The following is a 5,410-nucleotide window of genomic DNA, read 5'->3' as shown; positions in this document are numbered from 1 at the left end:
AATTTGCAGTGTCATTATTTTAAGGTTTCCTATATATTGGTCATATTTGTGATGGTTAAATATTGTCGATTCACGGAGACTACTTTTCACTACAATTGTTCTTAGGTAATTACATCAATGGATTTCTGAATATTTGGCAGATTTAAGTGAAAATGCAAATAAAGCGAAAATAAAGTAGCTGCAGGTTGACTGGTTCTACAGAATTCATTACATTCAGTGAGAATTATAATTATAAAACCTTTATGGTACTGTTTAAAACACTGAGTAACTTGCAGTAGTTGTTTGATTGCTGTTTGTTCAGTGTCCTGATGTCGATTGATTGATCAATGATTACTGTTTGTTCAGTGTGCTGATGTCGATTGATTGATCAATGATTGCTGTTTGTTCAGTGTCCTGATGTCGATTGATTGATCAATGATTGCTGTTTGTTCAGTGTCCTGATGTCGATTGATTGATCAATGATTGCTGTTTGTTCAGTGTCCTGATGTTGATTGATTGATCAATGATTGCTGTTGTTTAGTGTCCTGATGTTGTTTGATTGATCAATGATTACTGTTTGTTCAGTGTCCTGATGTCGATTGATTGATCAATGATTACTGTTTGTTCAGTGTCCTGATGTCGATTGATTGATCAATGACGTTTGTTCAGTGTCCTGATGTCGATTGATTGATCAATGATTACTGTTTGTTCAGTGTCCTGATGTCGATTGATTGATCAATGATTGCTGTTTGTTCAGTGTCCTGATGTCGTTTGATTGATCAATGATTACTGTTTGTTCAGTGTCCTGATGTCGATTGATTGATCAATGATTACTGTTTGTTCAGTGTCCTGATGTCGTTTGATTGATCAATGATTACTGTTTGTTCAGTGTCCTGATGTCGATTGATTGATCAATGATTACTGTTTGTTCAGTGTCCTGATGTTCGTTTGATTGATCAATGATTACTGTTTGTTCAGTGTCCTGATGTCGTTTGATTGATCAATGATTACTGTTTGTTCAGTGTCGTGATGTCGTTTGATTGATCAATGATTGCTGTTTGTTCAGTGTCCTGATGTCGATTGATTGATCAATGATTACTGTTTGTTCAGTGTTGATGTCGATTGATTGATCAATGATTGTGTTTGTTCAGTGTCCTGATGTCGATTGATTGATCAATGATTGCTGTTTGTTCAGTGTCCTGATGTCGATTGATTGATCAATGATTGCTGTTTGTTCAGTGTCCTGATGTCGATTGATTGATCAATGATTGCTGTTTGTTCAGTGTCCTGATGTCGATTGATTGATCAATGATTGCTGTTTGTTCAGTGTCCTGATGTCGATTGATTGATCAATGATTACTGTTTGTTCAGTGTCCTGATGTCGATTGATTGATCAATGATTGCTGTTTGTTCAGTGTCCTGATGTCGATTGATTGATCAATGATTGCTGTTTGTTCAGTGTCCTGATGTCGATTGATTGATCAATGATTGCTGTTTGTTCAGTGTCCTGATGTCGATTGATTGATCAATGATTGCTGTTTGTTCAGTGTCCTGATGTCGATTGATTGATCAATGATTGCTGTTTGTTCAGTGTCCTGATGTCGATTGATTGATCAATGATTGCTGTTTGTTCAGTGTCCTGATGTTTGATTGATCAATGATTGCTGTTTGTTCAGTGTCCTGATGTCGATTGATTGATCAATGATTGCTGTTTGTTCAGTGTCCTGATGTCGATTGATTGATCAATGATTGCTGTTTGTTCAGTGTCCTGATGTCGATTGATTGATCAATGATTGCTGTTTGTTCAGTGTCCTGATGTCGATTGATTGATCAATGATTGCTGTTTGTTCAGTGTCCTGATGTCGATTGATTGATCAATGATTGCTGTTTGTTCAGTGTCCTGATGTCGATTGATTGATCAATGATTGCTGTTTGTTCAGTGTCCTGATGTCGATTGATTGATCAATGATTGCTGTTTGTTCAGTGTCCTGATGTCGATTGATTGATCAATGATTGCTGTTTGTTCAGTGTCCTGATGTCGATTGATTGATCAATGATTGCTGTTTGTTCAGTGTCCTGATGTCGATTGATTGATCAATGATTGCTGTTTGTTCAGTGTCCTGATGTCGATTGATTGATCAATGATTGCTGTTTGTTCAGTGTCCTGATGTCGATTGATTGATCAATGATTGCTGTTTGTTCAGTGTCCTGATGTCGATTGATTGATCAATGATTGCTGTTTGTTCAGTGTCCTGATGTCGATTGATTGATCAATGATTGCTGTTTGTTCAGTGTCCTGATGTCGATTGATTGATCAATGATTGCTGTTTGTTCAGTGTCCTGATGTCGATTGATTGATCAATGATTGCTGTTTTTCAGTGTCCTGATGTCGATTGATTGATCAATGATTGCTGTTTGTTCAGTGTCCTGATGTCGATTGATTGATCAATGATTGCTGTTTGTTCAGTGTCCTGATGTCGATTGATTGATCAATGATTGCTGTTTGTTTAGTGTCCTGATGTTGATTGATTGATCAATGATTACTGTTTGTTCAGTGTCCTGATGTCGATTGATTGATCAATGATTGCTGTTTGTTCAGTGTCCTGATGTCGATTGTTTGATTGATCAATGATTACTGTTTGTTCAGTGTCGTGATGTCGTTTGATTGATCAATGATTGCTGTTTTATTCAGTGTCCTGATGTCGATTGATTGATCAATGATTGCTGTTTGTTCAGTGTCCTGATGTTGTTTGATTGATCAATGATTACTGTTTGTTCAGTGTCCTGATGTCGTTTGATTGATCAATGATTACTGTTTGTTCAGTGTCGTGATGTCGTTTGATTGATCAATGATTACTGTTTGTTCAGTGTCGTGATGTCGTTTGATTGATCAATGATTACTGTTTGTTCAGTGTCCTGATGTCGATTGATTGATCAATGATTGCTGTTTGTTCAGTGTCCTGTGTCCTGATCAATGATTGTTTGTTCAGTTCCTGATGTCAATTGATTGATCAATGAATTGTGTTTGTTCAGTGTCCTGATGTCGATTGATTGATCAATGATTACTGTTTGTTCAGTGTCCTGATGTCGATTGATTGATCAATGATTACTGTTTGTTCAGTGTCCTGATGTCGATTGATTGATCAATGATTACTGTTTGTTCAGTGTCCTGATGTCGATTGATTGATCAATGATTGCTGTTTGTTCAGTGTCCTGATGTCGATTGATTGATCAGTGATTGCTGTTTTATTCAGTGTCCTTGATGTCGATTGATTGATCAATGATTGCTGTTTGTTCAGTGTCCTGATGTCGATTGATTGATCAATGATTACTGTTTGTTCAGTGTCCTGATGTCGATTGATTGATCAATGATTACTGTTTGTTCAGTGTCCTGATGTCGATTGATTGATCAATGATTGCTGTTTATTCAGTGTCCTGATGTCGATTGATTGATCAATGATTGCTGTTTGTTCAGTGTCCTGATGTCGATTGATTGATCAGTGATTGCTGTTTATTCAGTGTCCTGATGTCGATTGATTGATCAGTTCTGCTGTTTTCAGTTCAGTGTCCTGTGATTGTCATGTGATCATTGTCAGTGATTGATTGATCAATGATTGCTGGTTGTTCAGTGTCCTGATGTCGATTGATTGATCAATGATTGCTGTTTGTTCAGTGTCCTGATGTCGATTGATTGATCAATGATTGCTGTTTATTCATGTGTCCTGATGTCGATTGATTGATCAATGATTGCTGTTTGTCAGATGTCGATTGATTGATGTATTAGAGGTCCATACGTGGTTATTACTGAAACTATAACTGCATATTCCAGAAATGTATCAGTATATTAGAGGTTCCATACCGTTGTTTACTGAATTATACTGCTTATTTCAGAAATGTATCCCATGTCCTGATGTAATTGATATATGATCAGATAGGTCCATACCGTATGTTCAGTACTAGATTGATTATAACTGCTATTATTCTCCCGAAACCTGTATCAGTATATTAGAGGTCCATACATGTCAGTTTACTGATTATAACTGCTATAACCAGAAAGTTCATCAGTATATTAGAGGTCCATACCGTTTGTTTACGAAATTATAACTGCTCGATACTGAGAAATGTATCAGTTATATTAGAGGTCCATACCGTTTGTTTACTGAATTATAACTGCTATTACTCAGAAATGTAGAGGTCAGTATATATTAGAGGTCCATACCTGTCGGTTTACTGAATTATAACTGTGTATACCAGAGAATGTATTCATTGATATTCGTTTTAGGTCCATACCGTTGTTTACTGAATTATTGAACCTGCGTATACCCAGAAATGTATCAGTATATTAGATGGTCCATACCGTTGTTTACTGAAATTATAAACTGCTTATACCCAGAATGTATCATATATTAGATGGTGCCATACCGTTGTTTACTGAATTATAACTGCCTATATCCAGAAATGTAGTTTCAGTATATTAGAGGTCCATACTGTTGTTTACAGAATTATAACTGCTATACCAGAAATGTATCATTATATTAGAGGTCCATACTGTTGTTTACTGAATTATAACTGCTATATCAGAAATGTATCAGTATATTAGAGGTCCAATACCGTTGTTTACAGAATTATAACTGCTATATCAGAAAATGTCATTATATTTCAGTTCATATGTAGTTTACAGCAGTGTATACAGTATCCCTTGATTCCCCACAGTACTGATTAATTACCGTCGGTGAAATCTGTTTGTTCAGTGACAGGACTTGCAGTTATGCTTACACAGAGGTAAGTGGATATCCGTTGCTATCCATCTGATATAGCCAAAAAACATGCTATACCAGAAATGTATCAGTATTTTATTAGAGGTTTCATTTACCGTCTGTAAACTTTCTGCACCAAAAAGTGTTCAATATTAACTGTCTGTTCCATGAAGGTTATTTTGTCAAATTACCTGTGTTTAGATTTGGCTCCCAAACCAGTTGTTTAACTGTTTATTGCAGTAGTCCTATGATCAGATGAATGTTCATGATGTATTAGGCCCCTATCATATGTATCTGTCCATTACATGTTGTTTATGAATTATAATGCTGTATTGTAAATGTAATTTATTAGTCTGGTCCATACCTGATTGATGATTATCTTATATTAGAGGTCCATACCGTTGTTTACTGAATTATAACTGCTATATCAGAAATGTTGTCAATGAATATTTATTGTACAGTGTCCTGTATCTGTAGTCCAGGTGTGACAATGATATTTTGTATGATACAAGAGGTCTATGTGTCTGTATTGTCCTGATACTGAATATTGATTGATCAATGATAATGTTGTTTGTTCAGACAATGATCCCCCTAACCTGATTGTTCCAGGTGGCCTGGTTACTGACATGATTATTATAACTGTCTATATCAGTGTGTATCAGTATATTGTAGAG

The sequence above is a fragment of the Argopecten irradians genome, chromosome 16, assembly GCF_041381155.1.
Source record: "Argopecten irradians isolate NY chromosome 16, Ai_NY, whole genome shotgun sequence".
NCBI lineage: Eukaryota > Metazoa > Mollusca > Bivalvia > Pectinida > Pectinidae > Argopecten > Argopecten irradians.
This window is presented reverse-complemented; position numbering follows the sequence as displayed.